The sequence below is a fragment of the Apteryx mantelli genome, chromosome 1, assembly GCF_036417845.1.
Source record: "Apteryx mantelli isolate bAptMan1 chromosome 1, bAptMan1.hap1, whole genome shotgun sequence".
Classification (NCBI taxonomy): Eukaryota; Metazoa; Chordata; class Aves; order Apterygiformes; family Apterygidae; genus Apteryx; species Apteryx mantelli.
In genome coordinates, this window is record NC_089978.1 from 142,775,451 (window position 1) to 142,794,088 (window position 18,638).

Here is an 18,638-nt window from a genome sequence, read left to right on the forward strand (position 1 = left end):
ATTCTGATCAATACCAGTTATGTCAATAATACTCATAATATCGTAAGAAGAGCCGTACTTCCTTCATATCTTTCAACAGTCACATGTGTCTGTATTTTAACAGTCTATACCAGCAAACATACATACTTAGACATAAAGATCAGATACTCTGTCCAAAGACCCAACAGAAATAATCAGCAGCCAAATGACAGAACAGTAAGCAAGGCTCTGAAGTCTACAGGCTTTCCCATCAGTGATTTAGGAAATCTATCTTTGGGCACTTTTTTTTTTTCCCCCTCCCCCTCCAATCATGGGTAAAATCTTGATACCACTGATCTAAGTGGAGCCAGGTTTTTAACCATTAGACTTACCATACAAATCCATCTGTTGAACAGATGGTATGAGATCAAGGTATGATCTCATACCTTCTCAGGCACGATACCAAACCCATGTGATCACATCTGAAGTATCTAGAGCAAAGGATCTGAAAGTGACAGGACCATCCCAGCACCACTGCTTCATCATGAGGATGAGCAGAGTCCCTTTACCAGACTTGCAGAAGCAAGGCTTTTCAAACAAGACCATAAAACTGTCGTCTTGCCTACTCAACACTGTCTGAGACCTTGTGACACTATTCCTAAGACTAAGGGTTGGACACACTGATTGATAAACTGCCCCTTCTCTCTTCTTTTTGTGACACCACTACACTAGCACAACCCATTGAGGATCATTAGACTGAAGAGTGAAACACACTGTAACAAAGACAATCAAAATTGCTAGTGAAAAAATGAGGAAAAGTTATCCCAGAAGCCCAGACATCCCAGTGGTTAAACATGCATCTATGGGTGGGCCCCTGGATTGCGTTCCTTGTTTTGGGGCCTAATTATGTGTGACCCAAAGATCCATCCCAACCACAGAGATCAAGAATCCTCCAGAGTTCAGTGAGTAGGACACAGTTCTGGGAGAAGCTCTGTTTCAGATCAAATAGGTCATTCAAGGCTTCACGAAATGTGAACATGCTTTTCATTTTGACGAGGGAGGGAGGCAGGGAGACAAGCTGCAGTTGACCTGAAGCAAATGTTTTTTCTAAAAGTTTTGCTGAACTGGAAAATCAACTTTTTCATAAAGCCCCTAATCCACACAGGCTTTCATGTTAAATACTGATGGATAAAAATAGTAAGTATTGTATATTATGTTTGTTTATTAGAACTAATATTATTTTCTTTCTTTGATCTACTTCTCCCTTGGAGTTAGTTTTGCTTACATTAAACTAAAGTTTGAGCTCAGACACTTAGAGGTGTAAGGTGTTCCTTGCACCTAATACAGCAGTCAATCTGTGGAAATGAGAAAACCTTCTCATTTTAGGAATTTACCAGTTAGTTTCCTTAATCAAACACAAAAAGAAGGATTTCAACCTGCATATGAATTAATGCTAAAACCAAAAGCAACTTATAAGAAATGCATATTTGAAAATATAAAATAAGCAAATCCCCAATACCTGTCTCAATGAAATGGCAGTTCTTTAAGTAGCCAAGGTTTTGGGGTGGGAAGATGAAGTCAAATTCCTGCAGTGTGAGAATGTGCACATGCCAATTACATCTGGAAACACACAAATTGTGGTATTATTTGGAGTCTGAAGGTTTTGCCACAATAGAATCTAAGAGTCTTTCTATCAGTGACAAGTCCTTTCACATGTCCTTGCACTGAAAAGAAAGGAATGCCAACACACCAAGTCACTTCTGCATCTCCTGTCACCATATTTTTCTTTCCCATGCTCATCTTAGCCAGCTGTTACATTGTTCCAGCTCATCTTTATTTGAACAGCTTTATGGTATTCTGGAGCAGCAAGGCATCCTGTGAGGTAATTCACATTCCGACAGATTGCTCTTACTGTCTCGGACATATTTCATCACACAAATTTACAGGGACAGACAAACAGCCAATTTACAGACCGGCAACTGGTGGATGGTAAAGTTCTACAGTGCAGATTCTAAACTTCATTTGTGCTTTAATTTTTTTTTTTATGGGCTTCAAAGCAAAATTTAGCACATTTTATAACATTATTTCCTTAACTACAAGCTCTGCTCTTCTGTTCCATATTTTTCCCTTTGCAGAAATTCCCAGGAAGCAATTTCAGTGCAGTTGTCGGCTTTATACAAAGCTCATTTTTAAATGGCAACTCTGATTCTTCTACTCATCTATACTTTCACAAAACAACTAGACATTTTGGACAGATAAAATACTGGGTGATCACCGTACTTCAGCGTATGTGTGGCCTCTACTTTACCATTTTATTTGCTTGCTCCAATATGTAATATATTTATCTAACAATATCCCTGAATGGTTAAAAAGTGTTATCAATTTTCCAGCTGTAAAACAGGAATGAGACAAAGTGACACTAAGGACCAGATACTCCCCTCTCTTTCCCCTGGCCCACAATAAAATGCAGAACCTTAACATAAGCATATAACATATTTGAGCTGAAATTTAGAAATTTAAAATCTAAGTGCATCTTTCGCAAAAACACAGCCTACACAAGACATTGGTCAGACAAAAATTTTCAAGTACCTAAAATTTTTCCACTATGCTTGCACAAGACTGCAATCTTCTCACCAGAGAAGGGCATCTTTATTATCTCATGCAGAAGTCTGTTTGGGAATTACAGAGTAGGAGTTCCTAGGCTTAAAATCCCTTAAGGGATCTGAGCAACCCAAAACACTCTTCCTATATTGAGTTCAGTGCAAAACACAACATATTTAGCAGTTCTTCATGTTTAAAGAAAACATATTCATATTTGGTATACCCTGCAAAATGAAACCACAAAGTAGCAAGTTCAAATCACCTGAAGGAAGCATTAGATGAAATTCATCTTCAAAACAAATGACAGCAGAGATGGTATCTATGTGTGACCGGATTCAGAGAAAATTACAGCATAAAAACAACAAAATCCAATCTGAAAGGTAATTCTTCAGAGAGGAACAATGGTTACCTTCCCACAGAATGCTGCCAACATACAAGAGTTCGTCTATATGCTCTGAGCTCACAACTATTTCTCTGGGAAACTCCCGTGAATTTAGCAATAGAAAGTCTTAAAAAAATCATAGCTCCGTCTTCTGCATACAGGCCATAAATTAAAAATATTCACTTGACATGCTTTAGGTTTCAGCTGTACCATTACCCATTAAGGGACTTGTATTGTCCTTGTCAAGTGCAACAGAAATCTACTGCAAGAGCATTTCAATTTTGGCCTTGCATTGCAAAGTAGATAATGGTAAACAAATATAAAAAGAGAACTACAGCATTAAAAGACATGTTTATATACATTCTTGATGTTGGAAGCCCAACTGTTTCTACATAATTATATTTAGCTCTGTTCTCCTATCCTGCTGCACTTCGTATTGTCATGTAAAATTCTCCAAAGTAAGTTCGGAGAGGATGGTCAAATGTTTCCAGTTTTGTCCAGCAGCATATTACAAGAGTATTGAAAGCAACTGAAAGTGAAACATGAAGGGAGGAACAGATTTTCTTTCAGGCAAGTCTACTAGCAAGAACACACCATGTCATGCCACAACTGGTATCAATCGGCATTGCTTAAGACTGCCTGTCCAGAGAAGGCAATATAAATGGACAGATTTCAAATCAGTGAAGCTATGCTGAGGTTCAATCTGCTCACAAAGGTTTTGTTTTACCTCTCTGAAGCCTCATTTCCCCACAGCACTACCTTTTATTGCCCCCTATAGAAAAAGTAAAACCAAAAAACTAATACCTTCTACTGTGAAAGGCAATGCATCTTACCCCTGACACTGAGGAAACAGCATTCAGTTTGTGAACCACTGGACTCTTTTCTTCTGTTAATTTACTCCAGGAGAACACTAGTCATAACTATTGTTTCAAAATAATTCATCTTTAGATTTCAGGAATGGCTTTCAAGTCTGACAGGCTGGGAAACCACAAAAACTCTGAAAAATATGTGAGATAAGTTTCATACCATTAATTCTCATTTAAAATTCCAATGGCTTAACACAATAGATTTACTCATGTAGACAGAAGTTTAAGACCTCATTAAGACCTCAGCCCTATTTATATCTTCCAAATTGAGCTAAAGCTGTGAGACTTAAAAAAAACAGAAAAAGAAAGAAAAGATGAGCTTCATTCTTGCTCCAAGTATTTTTATTCTTAAAAACAGTGAATGTTACATCTTCCACAGTTTTATTTGAATGGGAGACACCAGTGCTGCTTGGGCACTGAATAGCAATAGGGCAATGACTGCTCTGAGTTGCAGCTTCAGGCACGAAGAAATCCCTGTCCTATGGAAAAATAAATGACTATTAGACACTGCCAGCCTAAGACAACACAACCCTGTGTTATCCAGTGGATGCAAGCACTGTAGAGACGGAGGCAAAAGAAATGCTGATCCTCTGGCCACAGGAAGGTGTTATAGCATGCGTTACTGAACCAATGTACTTGCCATTGTGCTGTTACCTTCCCAAAACAGGAAACATAACTCTTGTATAAAATTACTGTCAGTCTGCAGATTATACGCATCTACTCAGGCAATTACATTCAATATTGCAAAATCTTCATTTGCATGAAGAAAAGCAGATCACTTCATCCAAATCTCCCTCTTGCCAGAAACGACAAACACCCCTCTCAGCTATAAGCCTTGCTCTCCGCACTTGAGCCATCCATCTCACTGTAGGTTCAGCTGACGGGTGTAACTTGTATTGGCAACCACCAGTCCGTATCATCGTGCTTCCTATGCAGCTGCTCATAACTCCAGGCCTCTCCACAGCACTGAGCCTTCAATCAAAACAAATTGTTTGTTTCTTTCTGACCACAAGAAGACGACTGGTTTCATTGTTTGCTTTGGCTACGTTGCCTGGGTAAAAACATACTATAATGCTTGGAACTCCACTCAGCCCTCTCTGGAGTTAAAGCCATAAGGTTGCAGTTTAAAGTTCTGACTGACAAAGCAAAATAATTCACAATGGCTTTTGAGGCTGTGGCACTCATCAAGTAACCCTTCTTTGTATGCTTTATTGGTACTGAACTCCTATACAAGTGTGAAGGTGAAGATATTCACTGAAGGGTTTCAAAGGATGGCATGAGAAAGGGTTTTAAAGGACAGTGTGGCGCACAACAGAGGAATACTTGAGCTAGCTTGGGAACGGAAAGCAACCTAGCTGACACACTGTGGAGCTCCAGAGGGACCAGTTGACTCTGTCTCCAGCATCCAGGCCTCCTCAGATAGCCCTAAGCTGCCCCAGAGGGTAGGAATACCAGGGGTAACTATTTGTTCTTACTTCTCTAGCAAAAGGTTCAGAACAAAAAGAGAAATAACATTTGGAAAAATTATCCTTCAAGTTCTTACTCCTGCTGACTGCAGGAAGAGCAATCCTGAATCACCCCCTTCCTTCATAATCTATGCACTAATGTCGTTCTCTTTGCCCACCTCTGGCTGCAGCTCCCTGGTACGTCTCCCCATTTTAAAGCAATGCAGAAACATGTGTGGTATGCCTCAGTGTAGGTCCAATCCAATAGCTAATGGAGCCAATGGAAAACTATACTGAATGAGACAAATCCGTAATTTAAACACTCATCTTCTGTATCATCTAACGCTATGTCAGGGCATTGTAACACAGTCTGAAAGAGAGTAACACAATGTGGTTTCCTCAGGGAGGACTGGAAGGGACTGGAGCCAGTGATCCAGGAGGTCCCATCTCTTCCCATGCTCTTTTTTTCTTTCCAAGCTCCTTTCTTGCTCTATTTATTGCTCTCCTCAGTTGCCACACACTTAAATTTAGGCTGTAAACTAATTTTAACTGTAAGCGGCATGGGGCTGACTCTTTGAGTGTATAATACACTGTAGGAGCAGGATAACTAAAACACAAATGCTTATGTAAATTCATCTTTGATTTTATAATCAATTTAGCTCACTAATTTGTTGCAGAAATTGGCTGAAGTAATGTGCCAAAATTTTTACTACCTCTCTGCCATAAAACTGACAAGCGTAGGTTTTCCGTTTTTGTTTTTACTTCCTTTCAAATGCAATAACTTCCCTTTTCATAAAATGCCAACATATTCTTTTAAAATTGTCAGACTGCCATCAACCTGGTCATGATCCTGTGCCAGGCCATAGCCAGACAAGATGAGTTACAAGGTAATCTTTTCTCTGCCAAGCAATACAAAGATATTGGCACCTTTCTCAGGGCTGCAAAAGGGCCACAGAATTCAGAAACTTAAGAATCATTTCTTCCTCTTTTTTGATTTTTGCCTTGCAATAGAAGTGACATGGTGCATAGAACTGAATGTTTTCATTAACAGCATTCTGGCTTCTTCACTTTCTCCAAGTCTTTTCCTCCACAAAAGTCCTGGATATGATTTTAATGAAATTGAGGATACCCTCCCCCATCCAAGTTACACACTGGATTCCTGAAGACTGGTTTCAAGGAAATGCTACTCCAGAGATCAAATACAAAGCAGCTGCAGAACTCTGGCATGGGAGCCTGCACAAATGCCACCAAAAAGTGAATCACTGTCTCAGCCTAACTGGAAGTGTATCAATATTCCTATTAAGGAAGGAAGAGGCAGCAGTGGAGACTGTCTTTTACATCATGTAGAAAGAATAGTTCAAACACCACAGAACTTGGGTATTAATCCCAGTTTTTCACACAGAAGGGACATTGTAGATGGAAGTTCTTCAAAGTCCATCACCAGGTAAATTAATACATCAGTGTGGTCAAAGCTTTAAGAGAGGTCTTTAAAGCACCAGTAGCTTCATGTAATTTTTGACACTGCTCCTATGTTCTCTGCTGCTACAGTATCTCCAAAATCCTGCTGCTTTGAAGTCAATTATTTGAGATGTGAGTGGTACTGAACTTCCACCTCCTCCTTCCCTCCCCTGGGATTTTGAAGAAGAAAGCACCAGCCTCTTAAACTGATAGTTCTGAAATAGCACCAAGAATTGTAATGAAACCAAGTGTCTTCATGCAGTACTTACTATTCCCCTTCTACTTACATGCAGAGCCTAGAGCCTTGCACATACAAAGAATGTGTCAGAAGCACAAGAAAACTCAGTTAGTACTGCTGGGGAAATTTTCATTTTTTCACAATTTTAATTGCATAACCACAAAATATACAGTCAGTACAGCAACTTTAGTGTATCAATCACTCTCAAATCTATTTATTAAGCAAAACGGTACCTCTAGTTTCCAACGGGAGAAAAATTAGTCTGAAATCTAACTGAAGTCAAGCTCGTTTTGGTTTTGCTTATGTATCACCACCAGTAATAGAGATTCTTGGGGCCAAACTCTGCCCTCAACTAAATGTGGACAACTTGTTTCCAATAAGGTAGCACAAGGGTAAATTCAAGGCAGAATTTGCATCCACAGTAGCAAAATAGGTAACAATGATAAGGCTCATTTCAAAATGGAGATGGCTGCATGCTTTGGCAATACTCACAGCAATATAAAGTAGTAAATACTAAATTCTTTCACTGCAGCAAGAATATAGGGTTATGTTATCAGGTGTTTGCTGATAACGGTGTACAGAGTAATGGTACAGAGTGATAATGTTATGGAGCAAAGGTGACATTTTTTCAGAATGACTTCTCAAAGTAGAAACATCCTTTGGATATTTCCAAAGCACTGAGTTAACTGAAACATTACTGATAATTAGTTATAAAGATATGTATGTGCATCCACACACAGTACTTGTAAACATAACCATACAACAAGTATACTATCCGTCACGCAATATCTTTTTGATAGCTTGGATCATCACTGAAATTTAGTCAACTCTGGACTCAACATAAACTATTTAGTAATAGACAACAGCCATTTAACAAAGGTTTTGGCAAGGTATCCTCTTTGGAAAACCTGAATAGAAATTTACATCAGTAGGATACAGTTCCCCAGATTGTTAATAGGTGCATAACTCTAATGTTCATAATTCTAATGTTCTCATCCCTTAAGCCAGCACAAGGCAGCATTAGAAAGGTAATGTCTCCAGTCATGTTACAAATCACTGACCCTGAAGCTTCTATTATTATTAGAGGGATGGCAGCTAAATATCAAAACAGTTTTATTTTAAGCTATTGAAGTTTGAGAGAAGCACACAGAAGATGACCATTAAAGTTTTGCAAAAGTGAAAGTGATTCCCAGCGCAACCTTTCTGGGAGCATAAGAAGAATGATTAAAAAAAAAAAAAAGAAAGAAAAAGAGAAAGGTCACACAGCTCATTGAAAGCATGAAGTGATTTGGGAGTTTGTCTAGTTCTGCTCAGGAAGCCCAACCAACAACTCACCAAGGGAAAATGATATTCAATAAGGAAAGGAAACCAGATGAATACACAGCTTACATACCATCTAGATAAGAGGTATTTACTTTCAGATAACTTCAAATTCAACTACTGAAATCAAGTATTTCCGGTCTCCAAAACTCTTGTGACTTAGACCAACATCTTAATACCTCCACTCAATGTAGTGGGGAAAAAAAATAAAAATCAAACAGAGCTTGAAGTACCTTATGCTCCAACTCAATCTGTTACAGAATACAGAGCAAGATAAGGAAGATTCAATAAGGAAGTCCTCAGGCAATCTTCTGGCTATATAGTACTCCAAAGTAGTCCTCTTTTTTTCCTGCTTGGTATATTTCATCTAAAGTATTTAACTAGAAAATGGGATTATATTAAAAAGAAATTTCCAGTGATAGCTGCACTTTGGCTGCACTCCAAAGCTCAGTGCAGAATATTAGACACAAGTTATGATGATGGAGAAACCAAATTTCCACTCTTAAATTTATATAGTATAATTAGTAACAAATCTATGTGGAAAAATACTTTTAAAAGATTTCAGTAGTTAAGTAGCACCTTCCTTTCTGATGACATAATTCTATTCTTTAGTCCAAATCCCACCTCATTCAATAGTTGCTTCTGATATTAAAGTGGAGCCTGGTAGTATGAAAGAATATTAAAACTGATGTAAAATCTAATTTTACATGCTCTTCAAGGTATCTTTAAAAATTGGTAAAGATTGTCTTGATGTAATTGGAACCTAGTTTCTTTGCTAATACATGAAAAGCAATTAAAGGCTTAATTCATCTAAGGAACAGCAACATACTGGCATAATACTTGCCAGTGAATCATGTGAACTCAGTGAAAAAGTACCCAGTGGATTTCAGCGGGTCAGCACCAGAATCATTCTCTTCTTGATCTCTCAGCTAGTCTCTCTGAAAAGGAGTATTATAATCCTGAAGAACTAGGTGGACAAAACAATAACAAATCCCTTTTGCATATAGCACCTACAGCTCCAAGGCTTTTGGTCAAAAGCTGTGCAAAAAAGTGGGCCAGAAGTAAAGGGGAAAGCCCTCAGAATCTCTCCTTTCACTGAGATGAGCCTCTCTTCTTCTAGCTGAATGAAACCTCATGTAAAGGGACCACTGGTTTTGTGCCAGACTTGTAATAACATTGTTTACAAAAGACTAATCTAGCTGCCTCTTAAGTAAAGAATTCATTCTTCTTAGGAAATACCACATGATGTTGGAGTATGGATACCGAGTATTAATTACAAACAAGGCTCCAGGTACTGTATAAACACAGAACATAAATTTGGTTCCTCCCTCAAAGAATGTCCAAAGTAGTAGTTGAGAAACAACAGGTAGATTCAGGCAGACAGGTAAAGGACAAATGATACACAGGGACAAAGGAGAAGAAAAGCATTGTGAACATACCTGCAACTCACTGTTGGCAAAACGTTTTTTGTAGGCATTCAAGCAGAGGAAAGGCTCAAGGAAAATTCTGAAGGAAAATAACATATGTGATTTTGTATGATTAAAGAAGAATCTTCTAAAATATGAATAGCAGCACTGGGAAGGAAGCCTGACAAATTTAGTATGTGGCAATACATAATTTTTTTTAATAGTCTTCACTAAAACAGCTCATAAAATGTCATCAACATACCTTGATCATATGGTGGTATTTTTTTAATTTAATTTATTTGTTTTGACATTTCAGCCTTTACTATTTCCACCTTCATTAGCATCAATGTTGAACCAGTCCTGCTTTATTTTGGCAGGCAACCCTTTATTATCACTCTAAAACTCAAAGTTTGCTCAGAAATACCATCATGCAATTTTGGTGACAGCCAGGCATAAAAAGCCACCTCTAACTGAAAGCTATTAAAAAATGAAATGGACTTTGGAATGGACATTAAGTTCAACTACCTCAGTCTTACAAAAATATAGCAAATATTAGGAGGAGATGGTGTGCCACAAGGAGAAGTCTTACACGGGCTGTTTGCCCACTCAACATTTTTCCCATCGACGCGTGGTCGCTCACAGCATACTGATGGGCAAAGCTGTGCCAAGTGCTTTGAGACTGTTATATTTGCATGCCAATTTGAACTTTAAGTATATTTAACATACATGTCTCAAAGAAGAAACATTCCCATGGAAATCTCAGAGTTTATCTCAAAATCCCCAGGCACCTTACAGCTAGGAGGTGATCACTTGTCACTTGCCAACATAAATGGGAGTGAGAAAAACCTAAATATGATTTGAAACAATTAGCTAGTAACTTTTTAAAACATAATTTACCTTGAATATGCATTCCATTTTCCCCCCATGCTGTAACAGCATGGCAAAGCTCACAGCAACATTGTGATGAGTCTTTCCACTTGGAACTCCAAGGTAGCTGCAAACCCTCACAACCAGTTTTTGCTTTGAGATCCTTTGCATCAATAAGAAAAAAAAAGAAAAAAAGAAAAACAGGGCACAGCAATAGCACTATCCTTTTCACCCCTGCAGCTGATCAAGAGTTAGGATTAGCTTCTTTTCAGAAATCCTCTAGTGCTTATATTCTACAGGCCCAAAGAGAAATAATGAAATTTTGCTTGCTCCTCTTCCTGGGGGTTTAAAACATTACTAGATTTTAAGAACTGAACCAACAGGAGAGGGAAGGTGTTCTCACAACTAAGTGCCTTCCTTACATTCTTTCCCAGCATTCATGGAGCAGAAAAAAACAGATTGAAGTGCCTACCCTGCCACACCTGGTCATTATTAATTACATAGTTAATCAAACTGGAAAGGCCACTTGGACAGAAATCACACTCTCTTTTCTACTTTTGATTTTCCACTGCTTTGTATGTCTAGGGAGCCAGAAGCTGTCATTTTCAGAATGCATGGACGAGCAAATGTCTGAACTGACATATTTAACTTGGGAGGAGGAAAGGTGAGACTTATGGTGAATGGCAGGAGCCAGTTAAAAACTAAACACTTGTCATATTAAATAGAAAGAACCCTGCTATCTACCTAAACTCTGCTGAGCAGAGTCTGACCCCACCTATGGAGAGTTTGAATTACAGGATATTTGCTATAACAAACAGAAAATTACTAAGGAATCCAAATCAGGTTGGGCAGCATGTTCTCCCTCTCCCCAAGGTGACAGTTTTCCTCCCAATACAAAGGACAACTCTACTACGGAAGAATTTTTTTTACTTTTCATGGCCAACCTCCTTTTTCTCCCTTGGCCTAAGGCTAGGATGGTGGTTGCTGTTATCCTGCTCACAGTAACAATAACAGGAAATGCTGCCTCCTCTTCATGTAGGAAAATGAAGACAAAAGGGTTGCATGAAGTGCTAAGATTCTTCAAAAAAGTTTTAGTCATGGAAAAGGGTAGGTCTATCAATGGGTAGAAATACTCTGTAGCGTACATGAAGAGTCAGTGTACAGCGGTGGAGGAAACTGGGGACTGATCTTTTGCTCTTCTTCACTTGCAAGATGCAGAAATTACAGTGATGCTGTCATCATCTCCGCAAAGGGAAAAAGCATATCAGCCAAAGAGTCTTCTGTCTTTCTGCATGAAGTGTTACACTTGGCTCCGCCCAGTCTACATCTCTTACCTTCCTCAGTCTCTACATAATCACATCATGTATTTGGAGAACACTTCCAACATCAAGGTCATTAGCAGAAGAACTTGGGGAACTTGAGACCTCATGTGCACCCAGGATTGGTCTAACCCAACAAGAAGCTGGATTGCCATGAGCATACACTCTCTCAGTTCTTGGAATTCAGCCCATCACGTGCCATATTTTGTGCAGGTGAGTAGATTATGGCCACAATTCTTTTACAAAAAGTAAATCAGAAACAAGACTAATAGCATCAGTGGTGTTACAGCAGGACAAAGCCAGAGAAAAAGAAAACAAACTCTGATTACTTGACATGACATGGGTGAGAAAACAGGTCCAGCTTGGGAGACTACAAAATAAGAGGATGCTAGGTCAGACCAAACTGTCTAACCCAATATTCTGCCTCTGATGGTATCCAGCAGCAGATGCTTGGAGCAGGTGTATAAGAAACATGGCAAGAATAGAATGATCCTCCTCAGGGTATTCCTTCCCAGCTTCCAAGCAATCCATATTCCTGCTGACATGCTCCATGAACCCATGCAAGTCACTTTATGTGGAGGGTCATGACAGGGTTAAACTGGCGGAAAGTTGCAAGTAGCAAGCAACAGGAGCCTCAGACAAACGTACCCAAGGACATTGGTGCAGCTGGGAATGATACATCCTGAGAAAGTACAGATAAACTAGCAGAAGCCAGTGGGAACCAAGGTTAAGGGCAAGACAACTTTTCTAAACAAGTAGCAAGGTACAAGGCGTGACTGCTGCGTGCGTGATCGGTGCAATGATTGGCTACCTGTGACATAATCTGCATGATGACTGGCTTAGCAAAGTGTATCTGTAAAACTGCTGAAGCAGCTAACTTCTTAGTATAAATATGCTCAAACAATAAATGTCTCAAGATGCACCATGTCTTGAGTCTGTGCCATTCATCCGCCACAACTTTACCTTTCTGTGCCTACCCTGGCCTGCCCTCCTCTCTCCATACCTTTTCTCCTCAGCTCTTTAGACTGAAGCACTCCTGGGCAAGGCCTGTCAAGTCGCACATATGAACTGCACCACTATGAATAGGCCCTTATATTGGATGGCCCTCAACAAGGTCTAGAGAAGAAATTGCTGGTTCAAGCACATCTTCATCTAAAAAAGTTAAATTAAAAAATGGGCAGAACAACTCACATTCTGCTTCTGCATGCAAAAATAGAGGGATGACAGGTAGAACCACTCACTGTACAACTCCTCCTCAATTTTTCTGCTGACAGAAGAACAAAGCAAGTAAAAGCAATTTTTTTTCCATCGCTTCTCTTTCTTTCTTTTCGTACAACATGAGTAGCATAGAACAAATTCAGCAACTAAGGTGAAATGTGGGAGATACAATATAAAAGCTACCGTTGCTGCATTTGCAAGAACTGAACAAGCTAACGATCCATCAGAGAGCTAAAATACCCTAGAAGCCAATCACTGCCTTTCAAATGCAAACTAAATACACTATAATTATTTTTATCTTCTTACTTACAAAAAAGAAAGTTTTATTTGAAGGCATGGTTACTCCCAGGAAGTAATGGTAAGTATAAGCCACAGCCTTAGTGTAAACTACTTGCTTTCAGATGCATTTGGATACCATTATCAAAAGTGCATACATGATGCTGAAAGGTTGAACAGCTATAATTGAGGGAAAAATTTGGCCTGGTCTCTAAGACAAAGTGATAGATCTAAAGAGATAGCTAGAGCCATATGAAGTACAGCTTTTGGGGGGGGGGGGAAGGGGAGGGGGGAAAAAAAGGCATCAAAATCATTAGTTTCCTAGCTTAAACCTCTCACTGAAAATGCACTTTAAAATATGATACTAAACAGCCCAGCCATAGTCGTGATACAAAATACAGTACTACAGATGACGCACTGGGAAAAATAAAACAAAATTAACATACCAATGTTTGTGGCTGGACCACTATACTATTACTGGCATTTTGCTTATGTAGTGATTCCATTGGTGTTTTGCATTACATGGCAAAACCATAGGTTCCCCTTCTAAGAAAAGAATTGCTTAATGTGCCAAACGGTACATCTGGAGAGAAGTACTGCCAGCCTGCAATGATAAAAAATGATGAATCTGATGCTTGCTGGCTAAGTTTCTAAATGATGATGCTCCTCACAATATTCCTATCGAGAAACATATTTTGATAATGTATTGTCTAAAACTTTTAGGCTGGAAAGCATCTTTAATCCATTATTCCATGTCTTTTTTTTTTTTTTTGACAAATCCTTTAGCTGCAGGAGAGACGATTGTGGTTTTAGTGAGATAACATTTATTATTTGTGCTTTGCTTTAGCTTTTTAATTAAAATATTCTGTTGTGTTCCACTGTCAGAGACACTATTGGGCCCAGTATTTGTTTGAACTTTGAATGGGTAATGTGAAATGAAGCCTTACTACTGCAGATTTAGCATCATGTGGTATTTAAGGTCCAGCCTATATATCAGAGAAAACAGGTAGTAAGGACCTATGTGATTATTTGTGGCTCACTATAATACAGTTTTCTGAAGAATATTATGCTACCACTGTATAGAGTCTAGGCAGCCATTCCAAGCAATGACTTCTGCTACTTCTTTGGAAGGTTTTTGCACAAATCAAGCTGTTACAGGCAATGAGAATCCTGCAGGGGGACCTTTGTGACCCTTGTCTACTATAATAAGGCTCTGTGCAGCTAAAAGGCTCTGACTGTGCCACTTCAAGTGGAGACATGAGATATAATAGAGCTCCATCTGAAGGTTTTAGTTTAATTAGTTTGAAACTATGCTTGCTTTTCAATGATGTTTGGTTCCTGACATTTTTGCAGAGGAAAAAACAAAACAATTCCCCCTCCCACAAGTGTTTTAGACTCTAGAGGCTCAAGTTTGCACAGAATGATCCAAGCAGTGGTCAGAGCTGCTACACTTAAGTCCAGTGATCTAAAAAAACTTCTGTTAACAGAAGTAACATAAGAGAAGTTGGAAAAGACACTAATGCAGCAAGGCACACAAGTAATTCACTGTAGGTTCAAGCCATAACCAGACACATCTACCCCAGCAGACAAGGAAGGGATACAAAGACTCCTTGGAACAATGCTCTGTGTCGCTAAAGCTGTGCCAAACCATCTGACTACACAACTGTACAAATCTTCAGCAGTTTCAGAAGCTGAAGGAGCTCTCTGGTTTTGAGGTTTGTAACAGTCCCTACATCACAAAAGGCAATCCAAAGAATACGGATAATGCTTTTCCACTAAAGGTGGATGATTTTCCAACTGAACACTTTCCCTGATTTCATGGTTCTAGGCATGCTTTCTAGAGTTTCTGGCAAGAGACCTATATTATAGACCTTAAAGTTTCCAAACTATTGATCTAAAGGCACTTGTAACTAGTCTACAATAGTCTGTGGACTGTATTAAACACTCAGCAGAGAAAAAAGGTGATAGTTTCCCCCAAGGAGTCATTTCACCCAACAGTTCCAGAGAACAAGCTGAGACAGCTGAGCCCTGAGACAGCGTGCTTAATACGGCAATATGAGTGTTTCAGGGATGACCCACAAGTGCATGTGGCAGTGCAGGCACATCACAGTTAAAATATCTGAAATTCTGTAAAAAGCTAAGGGTGATTATTGATGGCTCACATTGCTAGGTATGGCTGGAAGTTCAAACTGACTTCGACTGCTTCCACGCCACAGACATCCCTTCAGTTCTGCTGGGTAGATATACTGGTCCAGTCTTTTACTAGGTAATCATCATAGCATTAATGAGTACTGAAAATAAGAATTAATCCAGTACTGACCTTTTTAAGAATCTCCCTTCTCTTGTCCATATGGGGGTATGTTGCCAGCCATCATGGGAAGCCTCTACATTTAATAATGTGACTATTGTAGATTGCTTTGACATTTATCAGTGTCTCCTCACAAACAAATTATGCACATTAAAAGAAAGCCATGAAGTCTGCAAATAAGTCAAGTTCGGCAAACAGGAGTTTGTTACTCATCTATCCTCCAAATATAGCAACATTTTTCATCTTATATATAAGTTCCATTATTTTACTAAAGACCAGAATTTTTACATACCAGGTGGTAGTTTTCAGGATTACTCTCTAGTTCCTTCCTGAAGAAGTATGTTTGAAAATTGATCTTATTAGGTTATTTCCCTTCTCTGACACAGAATATGAATGGGAATTTGAACAAAGAATTCAGAGCAGCATGCCTGTCTACAAGTGGATGAGGAGTGTCTACATTCAGACATAAGCTACAAAACTTTTAAAACAGCTTTTGGAGACTGATATCTACAGAGCCTGATGTTATTTGTTTACTTTTAATGTGATACATTTTATTGAACAATCAACTCTGAAATATTTCCAGTGTCATTTAATATGCATCTCTTATTTTAGTGTCAGACATAACATCTACAAGTATGGCTCTGAAGACCGTATCATGAATTTTTGCTTTGCATATTTTTATGTAGTGAAAACATTGTCTTTCCTGAAAAATAACATAATAGCAAGAGAATAAAGTTCACAGTGAAAATATATGTGGCATGGTTTCATCCTGTGATAATGTAATAGTTCCTTAATATTTAACTTTTATAATAACAGTCAAATTAGATACATGCTTTCATATATATAAACGGTTCCAAGCCTTACTGTTTCACAGATGGTGGATGCAAAGATTAAGTGACTGGCCGAAAGTAACACAGGAAGTCTGTGGCAAAGCCAAGAACTAATCCAAGAACTCCTGATTTCTATCCAGTGTCTGAACCACAAGACTACTGTGTCTTCCAACTGGTATTATTATTTAGTACCTGTATATATTGTCTTCACCATGCTCTGTTAAAAGAACTCTCAATACAATTAGAAAACACCAGTCCTTATCTTCTATAATTCCCCATGTCTGGCCTCACAATCTTTTACCTCCCATCCCTAAATATGGTCCAGGAGCCCCTTCTCCACCATCACTCCCAAACACACAGCACTGACAGCCCACCCTTCCCCAGTCCCACAAACACATCCCCACAGATACCCCCCTCCCGCTTCCTCCCAAACTCTTGAACTCATCTGCCTTGTGATCCACTTGCTAAATCTGGCAGAATAGCTGCTGACCTCTCTAAGTGTGATACGTGAAGCATCTCTGCCCATTAACATCCTGAAGGTGCTCAGGGCTTGGAGACCCCTTTCCTAGCTGGTTCTGGGACGTGTGGTCCACGCTCACCCCGGTGCCTGGCAAATTCATCCAGCTGGCTTTGGCTGCAATGGGGTGCTGTTGATGCAGTAAATCTCTTCCTGAAATCTGAAATGGCAAATATATTTTCACAGAACTTAAATCCCAGGGAAGAAAATCTCAAAGCCTTCACCTTTTACTTGTTGAGTACATGAAAAATGAGAGACTGTAAGGGAGGGATTCAGAAAAATACAACCAGCAGTTAACCACTTAATGTTACTCCCTGTCAATGGGAAATAAATAGCAGACATCTGCATCTTTGAAAGCCTCCCTGAAGTGATTTCTCTAGAACTGCAAAGGAAGCACCAGAAATAAAATTCAGGAATTCCATACCATCTTATCCTGGCATTGATCATTGCAAAACAGCTTTTGGCACCTCGTATTCCAAACATGGATTGCTTTAGATTCTTTCTAAGAGAAAAGGAATTGTAGCAGTTCAGAAGCCATGAAATCCAGCTTCCACAAATGTGCTAAAAATGCTGAGAAAAAAAATAAACATTAAAAATGTTTGTGTAAAGAAATACATGAATAAGGAAGGCTATAGTATATATAAAATTGTTAAAAAAATTGTAATTAGGTCCCTTTTAAGAATTCCTTAATTTACACAAACACACATACATGTGTTTATTGTTCCATAAGCCAGTGCATTCAGATTTGTTTCTATTAACCAGATTCCATAATTTACAGTGGACTGAAAATGAAAAGTTGGATTCTGTCAAAGGATGGCAAAAAACTTGTGAATAAAAAGGATTTTTGGAACCGAGAGTTTCCTGACTAACCATGGAAAAACACTTATTGATCATTCTAGTTCTGTGTCCTCCCGTTCCTGAAAGAAAGCACATTAAAAACATGCATTTGTTTACATCAGTTAGAAAGGAAGTGGTAGAAAGAATGACTCTAATACCGTCCTATTCAAAACTATTTCCTGGATCTCTCAGCATCTATCGATGTTTGAACTGAATCAGTGTAAAGTGTACCTTTGCTAAACTTCTCAAAAAATTTAAAATCTTAGCTATTTCTAAACAAAATTAGGTCATAATGGATCTATACAAAGAATGCCACCATCTCTCTCTTAATCCACTGGAAGAAGCTAGCAAAACCTATCTGAATTTATATTTAAATCCCACCAGCACCAACGGAAACATGTTATTCAGGAATCTCAGATCTACAGAGTTTATTTCATGAGCAGCTTGTAAAAATACCAATAATTTATGCCTCCCTTCTCCAGTTCCCATAGAAAAGTGATGAAGCTGTGGAACAACAATGACAGCACAATGTAAAAGAGGATTATGATTAAAGAGATTTATCTTACAGTGATCACCTCTGTCAGCATTTTAGTTATGCCTTTCAATATTACCGCATTTGCCATATTCTTTGTGTTATAGACAAACAAATGCTGAGGAAATATTAATTTAAGACTATTAAGTTAGTCTAAGGTGACAATTTAGAAAAAATAAAATACCTTACTCATGCTACCAGTGAATTGTTGTACAACAAGGAAAACAAGCTTGCGTTCTTCCTAACAGTATAAAATGGAA

General features: G+C 38.7%; 1 long non-coding RNA gene across 1 annotated transcript in view; it reads right to left on the reverse strand.

Annotated features, from left to right (window-relative positions):
- The window catches only part of LOC136991143 (uncharacterized), a 55,108-nt gene extending 44,108 nt beyond the window's left edge, over positions 1-11,000 (reverse strand). Inside the window, exons 1-2 of the long non-coding RNA XR_010883179.1 lie at positions 10,572-11,000; positions 9,708-9,774 (exon numbers count right to left, since the gene is read on the reverse strand). This is a non-coding gene — a long non-coding RNA (uncharacterized lncRNA). The remainder of the gene's footprint in view (positions 1-9,707; positions 9,775-10,571) is intronic.
- Positions 11,001-18,638: the final 7,638 nt, after the last annotated feature.